This window comes from Microcaecilia unicolor, chromosome 7 (genome assembly GCF_901765095.1).
Source record: "Microcaecilia unicolor chromosome 7, aMicUni1.1, whole genome shotgun sequence".
Taxonomy (NCBI): domain Eukaryota; kingdom Metazoa; phylum Chordata; class Amphibia; order Gymnophiona; family Siphonopidae; genus Microcaecilia; species Microcaecilia unicolor.
In genome coordinates, this window is record NC_044037.1 from 259,689,402 (window position 1) to 259,704,407 (window position 15,006).

General features: G+C 44.0%; 1 protein-coding gene and 1 pseudogene across 1 annotated transcript in view; one reads left to right on the forward strand and one right to left on the reverse strand.

The window, feature by feature from the left end:
• ARHGAP15 (Rho GTPase activating protein 15) overlaps positions 1-15,006 on the reverse strand; it is an 816,107-nt gene that overhangs the window by 30,523 nt on the left and 770,578 nt on the right. The gene's annotated exons all lie outside the window — the stretch shown is intronic.
• On the forward strand, positions 11,232-11,750 carry LOC115474343 (annotated as a pseudogene).

Genomic DNA, 15,006 nt, shown 5'->3' on the forward strand with positions numbered 1-15,006 from the left:
AAAAACAGAAAATCAATGGAACAAAGTTAATTGAACACAGAACATTTTAAAGCATAAGAAGGAATTTTACCTCACCACTCTATAGAGCTTATTTCCAAAGGAGTTTCTACTGTGTAAAAAAATTCATTTGAAAATAGAACCTAAAGCTGTACAAAAAAAGGCCCTTAAAATTTTCTTTTTATTGTACTTGAAGAATAGACATGAAGGACAACTCCGGGTAGTGGCCAAGGTTGTTGGATATGATCAGAACCCCCTCTTGAGCCTCCCTCCCCCAATGATTCAAACAACCCCTCCAAAACCCCCTTTCTAACACTGCCCTGCGATTGACCACCCCAAGATCAGCTTCCCCAAGATTGTCCCTGCCATATGAAGCCCCCCATCCCCTCCCACTTCTAGGCCTACTTACATCACTGGTGGTCCAGTGGTGGTATCCTGGGTAGAAGCGATCCCCACCTGCGCATACCAGTTTCATGTCTTAAAATGGCTGCTGTGAGTTCTAGCGGTATCTTCCATATATAGAAGGATGACTTTTAGCAGTAGTACCATAAGACTACAAAGGATTTCATGACAACCATTTTAACACATGGAGCTGCTGGGGTAGGAGCCAATAGTGATCACTCCTGCCTGGGATACCCCCATTGGACCACCAGGGATGTAGGCAGGCCCTGAAGGGAGGGGGCCTAGTCTCAGGGGGGCTGATATCAGGGGAGAGTGGAAAGGCACTTATGTGGGTTCTAGCCGATATTCAGCCAGGACCTGCATAAGTATCCCCAGGTCCAAGATGAATATAAGCCAAGAGTTCCAACCTACCAGCGGCAGTCTAGTCAGATCCAGATATTCAATGTTGGTGTGTAGACAGGGCCCAGCATTGACTATCCGAGTTTAACTTAGTGGTGACAGGCAGCATTTAAACACTTGATTCCTGGACTGGGGTTTTGCTTTGCAGGTCAACAAAAGCAAGGGATGTTGCAGAGACAGAATTTAAGTCCATGGGGGAGGAAGTCCCAGTCATTGTGCAACAGTGACATCTAGTGGACAGACGTAGGGCCTACAATTGTAAAATTGTGGAGAGGGAAAAAAGGATTGCTACTACAATGCCTAGGAAAAGTGAGTTAGCAGAGGGATACAACATAGGGAAAAAACTAAGGGCTGGAAAAGAAAGACTGGGTTGCAGGAATTGGAGGGATAGGTTCTTCTTGGCAGTGGCGTTCCTAGGGGGGCTGACACCCGGGGCGGATCGCCGATGCGCCCCGCCCCCTGGGTGCAGCGCCCCCCCGGAACAGCACGATGCCCCCCCCCGGCGAAAGAACCCCCAATTCCCCCGGCGAAAGACCCCCACGGGTGCACGCCGCTGGGGGGGGGGGGGTTCCGCGTGCCTGCCGGCTCTTCCTTTTCATGCTTCCTCTGCCCCGGAACAGGAAGTAACCTGTTCCGGGGCAAAGGGAGCATGAAAACGAAGAGCCGACAGGCGCGCAGCACCCCCCCCCCCACGGCGTGCACCCGGGGCGAACCGCCCCCACCTTGGTACGCCACTGCTTCTTGGTTCTGGGAAGCTAAACTTTTGCTGTAGAAACAAAGAACTATAACGGCAGATAGGGGCCAAATGGCCCATCCAGTCTGCCCATCCCCAGTAACCACTAACTCCTCCTTTTCCTAAGAGATCTCACGTGCTTGTCCCATGCTTTCTTAAATTCTTTCTTAAATTCATCTCCACAACCTCCACAGAGAGGCCATTCCACGCATCCACCACTCTTTCTGTGAAAGAATATTTTCTTAGGTTACACCTGAGCCTATTTCCTCTTAACTTCATCCTATGCCCTCTCATCCCAGAGGTACCGATTCCCGGTGTGGCAAATGAGAGGAAGTCCATTCAATTCCTATGGGCTTCCTCTCAGTTGCCATGCAGGAATCGCTAGCGCAGCTTTGTAAAAGCAGCCCAAAGTGATTTACATAACAAATGAGGAAAGGAACAGCAAATTATCAACAGGAAAAAGAACAGTGAAGGAAAAAAGAGAATAAGGCCAGAAAGAGAAAGGAAAAGTATAGTTCACAGAAACAGGCAAGAACTCTGTCTTACTGTGTGTCCACAATTCCAAGTGCAATACTGAAGGACTGTGTGAAAAGGTGGGTTTACAGGCTGGTACAGAATTTCTTATAAAAGGACTGTGTGCAAAGAGGGTCAGTGTATTTCAGAGAGCTGGAGTAGTAAAGAAAAAGGCACTTTGGTGAGTAGATTCTAAACAAGTCCAGTAGACAGAGGGAATGATCAAATCACCATCTTGGATGGATTGCAGAACTCTGGATGGGGTGTATAGAAAAACTGAAGATGCCAGGTTGTTGAAATTAAGAGCCCTTTGAACTGAAAACAAGATTTTAAATTGGACTTTATATGAAATGGGGAGCTAGTGATGCCAAATGTGGAGTACAGTAATATGGTTACATTTTTGTGCCTGTGACAGAATCTACATTGCCATATTCTGGGCCAATTGTAGACTTTTGAATAGAAAAGAACTCAAGACAGACAGAGATAACATTACAGTAATCATGTTGTGATGTGATAAGTACATTGAGGAGAGATGACCAAGTGATTCATCCAGGTATTGGCAGATTAGGGAAGTAGAGGTGGTGGAGATCAAAACGGTAACCAAATTAAAAAATGCATGAAATAAACACAAAGGAATCCTGTTTAGAAGGAATAGATCCATAGAAGCTTAGTGGTGATTAGATGGCAACACCAATAATTGGGAAGCAAAGCCAGTAACTGGGCTAATTTCTATGGTATGTGCACTGATCTTGAATGGATGGATTTGGATGGGCTGGAGTGGGACTGTAATAACAAGGACAGTGCCAGGTAGACTTCTACGGTCATATCTTATGCTATGAGTTTTGCCTTGTTGGGAAGACTTGATGGACTGTATAGATCTTTATCTGCCATCATCTACTATGTTACTATTGGGCTCATTTATGAAGGAGAAGGACGTCCAGCTTTCGACATAAATCGGAAGATGGACGTCCTTCTCCCAGGGACGTCCAAATCGGTATAATCAAAACCCAATTTAGGAAGTCCCCAACTGCACTTCATCACAAGGACAGCCAATGTTCAAGGGGGCATGTTAGAGGCGTAGTGAAGGCAGGACTTGGGTGTGCCTAACACTTGGACATCCTTGACCCATAATAAAAAAAACCAAGGACGTCCCTGATGAACACTTGGATGTTTTCACCCGGACCTGTTTTTCTTACAACTAAGGCACAAAAAGGTGCCTGAAATGACCACATGACCACCAAAGAGAATCGGGGATGACCTCCCGTTACTCCCCCAGTGGTCACTAACATCTTTAAAAATATGTTGTGCCAGCCTCTATGCCATCCTCAGATGTCATACTCAGGTCTGTGACAGCAGTATGCAGGTACCTGGAGCAGTTTTAGTGGGTGCAGTGCAATTCAGACAAGCAGACCTAGCCTCATCCCCCCCCTATCTGTTACGTTTGTGGAGGAAACAGTGAGCCCTCCAAAACCCACTGTACCCACATCTAGGTGCCCCTTCACCCATAAGGGCAATGGTAGTGGTGTACAGTTGTGGGTAGTCATGGAGGAGTGGCCTAGTGGTTAGGGTGGTGGACTTTGGTCCTGAGGAACTGAGTTCGATTCCCGGCACAGGCAGCTCCTTGTGACTCTGGGCAAGTCACTTAACCCTCCATTGCCCACCGCATTGAGCCTGCCATGAGTGGGAAAGTGTGGGGTACAAATGTAACAAAAAAAAAAATAATAGGTTTTGGGGGGCTCTGCACACAAGGTAAGGGAGCTACAGTGTATGTGCCCGGTTGGTGTCCTGGCATGTCAGGGGGACTAGTGCACTACAAATGCTGTCTCCTTCCATGACCAAATGGCTTGCATTTGGTCATTTTTGACATGGACGTCTTTGGTTTCGAAAATCGCTGAAAATCAGAAACGACCATGTCTAGGGACGTCGAAATCTAGGGACGGTGAAATTTAAGGATTTGGACGTCCCTGATGGTATTTTCAAAACGAAAGAAGGCCATCCATCTTTTTTCAAAAATACGGGTTTCCTTGCCCTTGAATCGGGCTGTTTTGCATGGATGTCCAAATCGAAACTTGGACATCCCTTTCAAAAATGCCCCTCCACATAAGTATCATATGGCTATGAATCATGATTCCACAATAGTGGCAACCTTTAAGTCAAAAGACAATTGGAAATCAATGTGCATGCCTAAATATTCAAGTGAATTCCCCAAAGTATTTGGTGTACCAGAAAGCATAGGGGCCAGAGCAGGATGTGAAGGACATTCACTGAGCCAAGTGGCTATAGCTTTAGAAGGGTTAAGGATAAGATAATGTTTGGAAAGCCAATCTGCAATGGAATCCAGGCAGTTTTGGAATAAAGTCAATTCAAGTTTGCTCGGGTCATGGTATGGTACTAAAAGGGTATCATCAGCATAATAAAGCAGAAACTGCAAGATCTTGGAAAAGAGTAGCCATGGGTCTAAAATAGATAATAAAGAGAAGGGGAGATGGACAAGACCAAGAAAAAGATTAACAGTATGAAGCAAGAACAGGTATAAGAAGTTGAAATGCCACACTAGACTGCTTCAAATGCTCAAATTGAAGCTTTGGCTAAATTTATCAGAACGGCAAAGACTGCATCTACAGCCTTTCTTGCTAGTTCTACTCCAATGGCTCCCATTGGACTCATATCTTACATGAGGTGTTCTTGTTTGCAAGTCTGACTTTCCAATACTTCTAAATCAGATTAAAATGATTAAGTTAGACGTTTCTACAGTAGTATTAACTCAAAATTAACATTAGAGAACAGGTAGCTTCAGTTGCTCTGTTCTAAATGTAACTGTGTAAGCTTGAACATTTTGGGTAATGATATAAGAAATATGCAGGATGACATGGAGAACAAAGATAGTATAATATTTGAACTCTTTTCCATCCACAGCATGATCCACAAGAAGATTTTTTGACCGATGAAAGAGATTTGTACCATGTGTGCACCTGAGAGTAAAAGCTACAAAATGTGTCTGGACAGAGCACATTGAATATATTGGAATCCAAATGCCAAAGATGACAGGACTTATCCCATATTAGCATGCTCCCACTACTTTGAAGAGAAACAGAAATTAATGACAGCTATCCACAATAAGAGCTGTTTATATAGGTTATCCTTATCTTGCATCCAACTTTACACCTTATACCATGCCTCATTGTTTATGGTCTCCTAGTGGACTCAGGCTATTCATACCACCTGTATGTTCTGGCTGTTTTGGATTTTACTAGGCAAATTGCTTTCTTTTTCTTGGAACTCACACTCTCAAATTCTCTCCCATCACTTTTTCAGTGAGCTTTCTTATATAAAATTTAAAGCTGCTTTGAAAATTCATCTCTTTTCCAAGGAATTCGTAGGTTTTTCACACTAGGGGATATAACAGCCTCATATTTTGCCTGCTCTCACTTTTCCATTCCTTCTGCCCTGCCTTTTCCTTTATCTTTTACTGTGCTGTCCTATTGACAATGGAGTTATGTTTCTGACTTTGCCTTTTCAATTGTATACCGCCTTGCTTTTTGTTGAATGAAAGGAAGTACATTAAGCTTCAATAAACATAAACAGCCACATCAGAAGGAAGCATTCATAAAATGCAGGCTTTAAAGAATTTAAATGATACATTACCACCATTGGGCTAGTTGATGCTTGGCACCAATTACACAGTGGAGAGAGAGAAATGATACCTTTTTCTCCTTGGCATTGGAATCTTATTCAAGAATTGACTATTGTTTTTTTATCCCAACAGGCCATGATGACATCTGTAATTAGTTGTCAAACTGGAAACATTATTATCTCTGACAATGCACCGGTTAGCTTAGTCCAGACTATGTTGATCGCCTTCGCAAGAGATGGTAAGAACATGTTAAATTTAATCAGAGTCCTGAAATTTCAAACTTCACAATATTGGATGCTGTGAAAGCAGTATTAAGGGCTCAAATTACTTCTCCATCTTCACAAAGTAAATGCCGGAGAATGCAAAAGATCACTGCATTGCAGAATGAGATGCTAACTCAAGACCAAATCATAGTGTTTTAGAAGGTGTGATGTAGTCTTCAATCATTCAAGTACAATAAGAACAGTGAATTGATATCTTAGCCTCCATGGCAGATGACAACAAAACAAAAATCTTACAAACCAAGACATATAATCCAAAAGAAACTAAATTGACTGACAGTACACATGGATAGCTTACTAGATGACTCTGACTAAACTAGACTTTTATGAACATGCTAATGTTTGGAAAACTGCTGAACTGGCAATTTTAAAAAATGAAGGTGTAACCCAATATTTTGAATCCTGCCTGGTGGTGATGGAGTATGAGGGTCTCCTCAATAAAAGACTCAAGTTAGAGGAAACCAGTTTTCATGAAGTTTGAAGATGAGGGAAAAGTTAGAGATAGGATGAAAATTAGAGGGAAGAGAGGGATCAAGATGAGACTTTTTGAGAAGAGGTGGGAAAATTACATGTTTCCAGATAGGGGGGCAATCCCTTGTGAGTGACTAAATAGAAGGATGGGCAGAAGGAGAGGAAGGATATTCACGGAAAGCTGTTTTACCAGATGAGCTTGCCTGGGATCAAGTGAGGAGGAAGAGGGGTTCATAAGCTGAAGGGTATATTGCTAGGTACTTGTGACCTGGATTGGCCACTGTTGGAAACAGGATACTTGTCTTCATGGACTTTCAGTCTGTCTCAGTATGGCAACAAAACTCTGCTGCCCATCTTGTCTTCCGCCAGGGTTGCTTTACTCATACTACCCCTCTCCTCAAGTCGCTTCACTGGCTCCCTATCCGTTTTCGCATCCTGTTCAAACTTCTTCTACTAACCTATAAATTTACTCACTCTGCTGCTCCCCAGTATCTCTCCACACTCGTCCTTCCCTACACCCCTTCCCGTGCACTCCGCTCCATGGATGAATCCTTCTTATCTGTTCCCTTCTCCACTACTGCCAACTCCAGACTTCGCGCCTTCTGTCTCGCTGCACCCTACGCCTGGAATAAACTTCCTGAGCCCCTACGCCTTGCCCCATCCTTGCCCACCGTTAAATCTAGACTGAAAGCCCACCTCTTTATCATTGCTTTTGACTCGTAACCATTTGTAACCACTCGCCTCCATCTACTCTCCTCTCCTCCTTCCTGTACACATTAATTGATTTGATTTGCTTACTTTATTTTTTGTCTATTAGATTGTAAGCTCTTTGAGCAGGGACTGTCTTTCTTCTATGTTTGTGCAGCGCTGCGTACGCCTTGTAGCGCTATAGAAATGCTAAATAGTAGTAGTAGTAGTTATGGTCTTAGATAAGGGTCAAGAGTTTGAGTTATAACAATTCACTGGTGACACAGTGGGAAGACATTGTGAGAGTTGAGGAGGGTGAACTGGGAGCTAAAGGAGAAGAGGTTGTGGAAATAGAGAGAGAAATAGATTGGTGTAATGATGAGATCTTAGCTTGACAAGTGTCGGCAAACATGGAGAAAGGAATGAATGCAGGGTTGTAAGAAGGAGGAGAATCAGAGGCTAGAGAGAACAGATTAAAGATGTGGAAGAATACTTGTGACTTGTTAGCAGCTGTGGAAATGCCAAATAACCCATGTTTGGCTTTGCATAGGGCATATCTGCATTCTCGGTATCTTAAATTAGAAGAGAGGAGGACATGTGATAATTATGACATCTTCTCTCAGCAATTATGAGTAGGATTTTAGTAGCTGTAGGTTGGAAGAAAACTATGGAGTTACCTATCTGGGATAGGAAGTATGAGAGACAAGAGGAGCTGCATTGTCTAAGATACAGGGAAGTCCTGAGTTGAGTTGAATAACTTGGCCCTTTCTAATCAGTCCCGCGTAGCATGGTGTGAAATGTACTAAAAGTGTAGTTTGGTAGAGAAGACTTGATTAGGGCGGCAGTGTAACCCAGTCTCAGCCAGGTCTCACACAGAGGATATCAAGTGAAAAATTGCAGATCAGATCTGAGGTGAGGAATCCCTTGCGCCTTAGAGAACGCACATTAAGCAAGCCAAATTTTAGTGGAGGAATAACAGTTTGAGGAGGGATAGAAATTGAGGAAGAAGGAATGGGGAAGAGACAGCAGTAAGAGGGATGGAGCCAGAAGGCAAGAGGAGCTCATGGATTACAGAGAAGTGGAATAGCAGAGAACGAGGGAGAGGTGAGAGAGTGTCCATAGTGGAGCAAAGGTTAGAGAGGTGAGCAAACATGGACAAGACAGAAAAGCACCCCAAGGAGTGCACAAGGAACACAACCTGCTCCTTGGTTGTGCTCCTTCAGTGTTCATCTGTGTTTTAAGTGCCTTGTGGGTCTGTGGTTAAAATAATACTGTGGAGGTGATGTCAACTTGGGCAGAGGTAGGTGGGAAACTGGGATGGAGTTAATAGTGAGCACAGCAGGAGACCTGTAATGGCAGAATTAAGACAGTTCCCCCGATATTCAAAACTATTTAACTGGCCAGGAACGGCAGCTGGTCAGTTAAATGGTACTTAGCAGTCTATCCAGCAATTTCAATGGGAAATAGCCGGCTGTCTTCTACTGAATATTGCCAGTTAGTGGCTAGCCCAACCTTCGGCTATGTCATGCGATATGGAGAGGCATAATCGAATGGCGCCGGCCATCTATATGGCCGGCGCTGTAAAGCGGGGCCCCGACCGTATTACTGAAAAAAGATAGCCGGCTATCTTTTGTTTCGATAATATGGTTGGAGCCAGTCAAATCTCACCATTTGGGCTGGCTTTAGAGATGGCCGGCATTGGTTTCCGGCGATAATGGAAACTAATGACGGCGATCTCAAACCCGGCCAAATCCAAGGTATTTGGTTGTGGGAGGAGCCAGCATTCATAGTGCACTGGTCCCCCTGACATGCCAGGACATCAACCAGGCACCCTAGGGGGCACTGCAGTGGACTTCAAAAATTGATCCCAGGTGCATAGCTCCCTTACCTTGGGTGCTGAGCCCCCCAACCCCCCCCCAAAACTCACTCTCCACAACTCTACACCACTACCATAGCCCTAAGGGGTGAAGGGGGGCACCTACATGTGGGCACAGTGGGTTTGGGGGGGGGGTTGGAGGGCTCCCATTTACCACCACAAGTGTAACAGGTAGGGGGGGATGGGCCTGGGTCCACCTGCCTGAAGTGTACTGCACCCACTAAAAACTGCTCCAGGGACCTGCATACTACTGTCAGGGAGCTGGGTATGACATTTGAGGCTGGCATAGAGGCTGGCAAAAAAAATGTTTTTTTAATTTTTATTTTTTGGGTGGGAGGGGGTTGTTGACCACTGGGGGAGTAAGGGGAGGTGATCCCCGATTCCCTCCGGTGGTCATCTGGTCAATTGGGGCCCTTTTTTGAGGCTTGGTCCTAAAAATAAATGGCCCAAGTGAAGCCAGCCAAATGCTCGTCAGAGCCGGCCTTCTTTTGTCCATTATCAGCCGAAGCCGGCCATCTCATAACCACGCCCTTGCCCCGCCTTCCATACCCTTACGAAACGCCCCCTTTAACTTTGTCCGGCTCTGCGACGGAAAGCAGTTGGAGTTGGCCAAAATCGGCTTTCAATTATACTAATTTGGCCGAGTTCAGGAGATGGCCGGCCATCTCCTGATTTGTGTCGGAAGATGGCCGGCGATCTCCTTTGAAAATAAGCAGGATAGCCGGTTAGTGCCAGTATTCACTGGCTGACTGCTGAGTTTCGCGGCCAGAATACCAGACCTATCTCTGGCTGGTTCAAGCTTAACTGGTCAGTGCTGAATATTAGCTTGGCTGATTAAGTCTGAACCGACCAAAAACCAAAAATAAACTGGATATTCAATGACAGTCACCAGAAATGGGCTGGCATTGACTATCTGGGCTCAGCGTTGACCGCAGGAGTTAGCCTTGTTAACTCTCATGGTCTGAATATTGGACCCAGTAAAACAGTAGGAATAATAGTATCTGCATGAGAGCACATAATAATAACAAACGCCTTGTGAGTCTGTGGTTAAAAATAATACGGTGGAAATGATTCTACTTAGGCAGAGTTAGGCAGGAAAGCAGTAACAGAGGTAATAGCAAGGACAACAGGAGACCTTGGGCAGAGTTAGGCAGGAGAGCAGGAATGGAGGTAATAACAAGGACAGCAGGAAACCTGTAAAGGCAGTGGAAACAGTAGGAATAGTAGTGCTATGTAACAGGAAAGACTGAAATGACAGCCAGGCAATCTTACATTCATTTAATTTTTTTTGTTCTCATGATAACTTTAGCTTTTAGAGTAGATGAGATACATAATTTATGGTGAAAATTATTCTGGGACTTATTCATAAGATATAACAGCCTAATGTGAGGATATATTGGCTAAGAACCTGTTTGAAAAGTAATGTACCTGCCACAGGATACCTTTAGTTACTGTTAGATGTTATTTTAATAAGTATCTTAATGTCTGTAATAGTTTTAATTTTATAAATTAAAAAAAAAACAAATTTGCAAAGAAAAAAAATCAGTACACCTACACATGGGGAACATTTGATTTTAGACATAGATTTATTATTTATAATCCATCTGTATCCAAGGCAGAGAACAAAAATACATATATAATAAACCAAGTAAAAAGATAAATCAACTTCCAAAACAGCATTAAGAGGATTCAGAATTAACTGACACATCATGAAAAATTAAAATCCAAACAAAGCAGATGATGCTTCAATAACATTATGTGGTAACATAGTAGATGACGGCAGAAAAAGACCTGCACGGTCCATCTAGTCTGCCTAACAAGATAAACTCATATGTGCTACTTTTTGTGTATACCTTACCTTGATTTGTATCTGTCATTTTCAGGGCACAGACCGTATAAGTCTGCCCAGCACTATCCCTGCCTCCCAACCACTGGCTCAGGGCACAGACCGTATAAGTCTGCCCAGCAATATCCTCGCCTCCCAACCACCAGCCCCGCCTCCCACCACCGGCTCTGCCACCTAATCTCAGCTAAGCTTCTGAGGATCCATTCCCTCGGAACAGGATTCCTTTATGTTTATCTCACGCATGTTTGAATTCCGTTACCGTTTTCCTCTCCACCACCTCCCGCGGGAGAGCTTTCCAAGCTCTTATAAGAAATCAATCTCCACCCCTTTCCATTCTCAATCAGAGACACCATACAGGAAGTGAGTCAGTGCAGTCTTGCTAGATCCTCGCAATGAGAAGCAGGGTGACGGGATCACTGCTTCACAGTCTGCAGAAGCGGGACACCCCGGTCCCGGCTGCCGCCTCGGCTCAGCTCATTATAAAAGATCTTAAGGAAATTCATTCCAGGCTGCTGGATCACAGACCAATCATTCAAGGAGAAACACAATATTTTATTAAGGAATTTGAAGAGATACCTGGACTTCGAGAACTTAGGGTCCTTGAGTACAATCAGACCTTGCAAAGTTGTCAAGAAGCCATGCAAGATAGCTTGAACCAAGCTCTTCAAACATTGGAAACTGCAAATCATGTGTTCCACAGGCTCCAGCAAAGGGAGCAAGAAGAAACAGAGCTTTCAGGTAACAAGCTTAAGACTAATGAAATGAAGAATGAAGTCCAAAGAGAACTTCTTATGAAAGAACAAGAATCCTGCCAAGCAGAAGTTGATGATGAGCATAGGAAAGCTTTGGAGCATCTGAAAGAACAATACACTGAGATGGAGAAGGATCTGAGTAAATATGTTTATTTCTAGGAACTTGCTTTGAGTTTTAAAGGTTAAGAAAGCTTACTTATTTAGGTCCCCTTTTACCAAGCAGTGGCAAAAGGTGGCCAGCGCTGGCGTTGGAAGCCCCCTTTTACCGTAGCTGGTAAAAGGGAAGTCTCGCCTTCCTGCAGGAAATGATCACGCGACAAGTAAAGCACTTGCTGCGCAGCCATTTCAGGAGGAGCCTTTACTGCCACCCATTGAGGTGGCGTTAAGGGCTCCCACATTAACCTGGCAGTAACCGGGAAGCGTGCGGCACTGCCCGATTACTGCCGGGTACACTCCAACGCTACAAAAATTAATCATTTTTGTAGCATCGGAAATGACGGCACACTAGGGGTGAGAAGTACCGCTGGGTGGCTGCAGTAGCCCGGCGGTACTTTCTGTATAGCGAGTGGTAAGCTCGTGATGGGCTTACCACTGCTTAGTAAAAGGAGCCGTTTTTATCAAATTGTGTTATACTGCTGTTACTATATGTTAACCCTGTTATTCTTCTCTATTGTAGAGTCTTTTAGATTTGTTAACCACTGTGAATCCATTGAAATATTGGTGGCATATAAAACTCCGATAGAATAGAATAGAAATCAAATTTCTCTGCATTCTGAGTTCCAATGGCAATTTACTCCATTAGTGCGAACCAGCAATTGAATAGACTCCTTTCCTTGTCTGCTCGAGCTGAAAGCTTGAAAATAGGGCACTACAAGCATACAAGTGTTCTGAAAGCACAAGCAGGGAGTCAGCACATAGCATTGCAAGCTACCTATCTGGGATAGGAAGTATGAGAGACAAGAGGAGCTCCTAATTATTGATGGTACCTGAAACTTAAAAGGAGAAAGAAGAGTCCAAATAAAGAATTGCCAAAATTTATACCTGGTAGGAGACTTTTATAGGAGTACCAGATAACAATAACTCTGCAGGAAACACAGAGGTGGGGGTCAGACACAACCAAAATCAACTCAGTCTTAGAAATATTTAATAGCAACCGATTTGTTGTCAAACAACTTGAAATACCATAAAAAAAAAAAGGTCTACAACTGGGTTATCGCTACAGGAACCGAAGCAGTCAGTGGAAGAAAAAGCATTCCAGAATAATTTCTGCTGGCACTTTCATGGGTAACGGCACACTTTTTTAATTTGTTTATTAATATTTGTTTAACATTACAAGATTCACTTGCAAGTTGCAATACAGAGAAAATCGTACTATGAAAAATTATACATTAATAAAATTATTATTTGCTCTCTTTCTTAGACCACAATAATGAAAGAAAAAAGAGGGGAGGGGTATATTAGATGACGAGATCATAATTTAAAGAAGAAAACAATAAAGAATATGTCTAGCCTGAATTTTCTATCTTTTTCAGTTACTTAATCAGTTAACATTCATACATAGAGTCTATTTGGTCACTTTTTTCGTCTCAAGAAAAGTTTGAAGTTGTTCTGGCTCGAAAATAAACATTTATTACCCATGTATCTTATAAGACATTTACATGGGTATGCTAATGAGAATGACGGTCCTAGTGCCGTGGAGGGGCATAATTGAACAAAAACGTCTATCTCCATGGGCGTTTATCTCCGAGAACGGGTCCGTGAAGGGGCGGACCGAACCGTATTTTCGAAAAAAATAGACGTCCATGTTTTATTCGACAATTTGTGAGCTGGGCGTTTTTGTTTTTCAGTGATAATGGAAAATGAAAGCGCCCAGCTCAAAAACGAATAAATCCAAGGCATTTGTTCGTGGGAGGGGCCAGGAGTCGTAGTGCACTGGTCCCCCTCACATGCCAGGACACCAACCGGGCACCCTAGGGGGCACTTTTACAAAAACCAAAAAAAAGGTAAAAGAGCTCCCAGGTGCATAGCACCCTTCCCTTGGGTGTTGAGCCCCCCAAATCCCCCTCAAAACCCACCGTCCACAAGTCTACACCATTACTATAGCCCTAAGGGGTGAAGGGTGGCACCTATATGTGGGTACAGTGGGTTTGGGGGGCGGTTTGGAGGGCTCCCATTTACCAGCACAAGTGTAACAGGTGGGGGGGGGATGGGCCTGGGTCCACCTGCCTGAAGTCCACTGCACCCCCTAATAACTGCTCCAGTGACCTGCATACTGCTGCCAGGGAGGTGGGTATGACATTTGAGGGTGAAAATAAAAAGTTGTGAAACGGCATATTTTGTGGTGGGAGGGGGTTTGTGACCACTGGGGGAGTCAGGGGAGGTCATCCCCGATTCCCTCCAGTGGTCATCTGGTCATTTAGGGCACTTTTTGGGGCCTTATTCGTGGAAAAACAGGGTCCAGGAAAAGTGTCCTAAATTCTCGCTAAAAACGCATATTTTTCTTCCATTATCGGCGAAAGGCGCCCATCTCTGATCGCCCAATAACCACGCCCCATTTCCGCCTTCACCACGCCTTCGACACGCCCCCATCAACTTTGTCTGCATCCGCGACGGAGTGCAGTTGAAAACGTCCAAATTCGGCTTTCGATTATACCGCTTTATTCGTTTTTGTGAGATAAACATCTATCTCCCGATTTGGGTCGCAATATAGGCGTTTTTCTTTTTCAGTTATAAGCTGGTTAGTCTCTTCCCTAAGAGCCAGAAACATTTTCCTTCTATCTTGTGTTATCTTAGTAACATCCGGGTATATCTATATTCTGGAACCACAAAAAATCTTTGACAAATTCTTAAAGTATAATTTCAAAACTGCGTTTAAATCCTGTTCAAATACTGGGTAATGGCACACTTATGTGTATAAATGATAGCATTCTAGACATTTGCATGCACAAGGAGTTCATATATACAGGTGCCTAGATGATAGAATAATCCTTTATTCATATAAGGGTCATTATTCTCAATATTCAAAGGGGTTTTTGCTGTTCTAAATTTTCTGTATAGTTATCCAGATACCAGCAGTGGCATAACCATGGAGGGAGGGCTAGACCCCCCACTTTAGGCTCGGACTCCCTCCAGAACTGCAGCATCCCTTTACTTTTGTTTGGCGGAGATGTCGAAGCCCTGCCAGTTAAATAAATACAGCAGTGCTGCTGCTCTCCTCCTCCTCGTGCTTCTTCCCTAAGGAAGAAGTTGGCAGCACGCCTTCAGCCCCGATGCCTGGACTTTTCACACATGCACAAAAATGTTCCGGTGTTGGTTACTGAAGGCATGTGCCGACACCTGCCTTAAGAAAGCAGCGCAATGGAGGGGAGGGGGCGTTTCCAAGATGGCGGATCAGACTTGATGGTGGTCGGAGCGT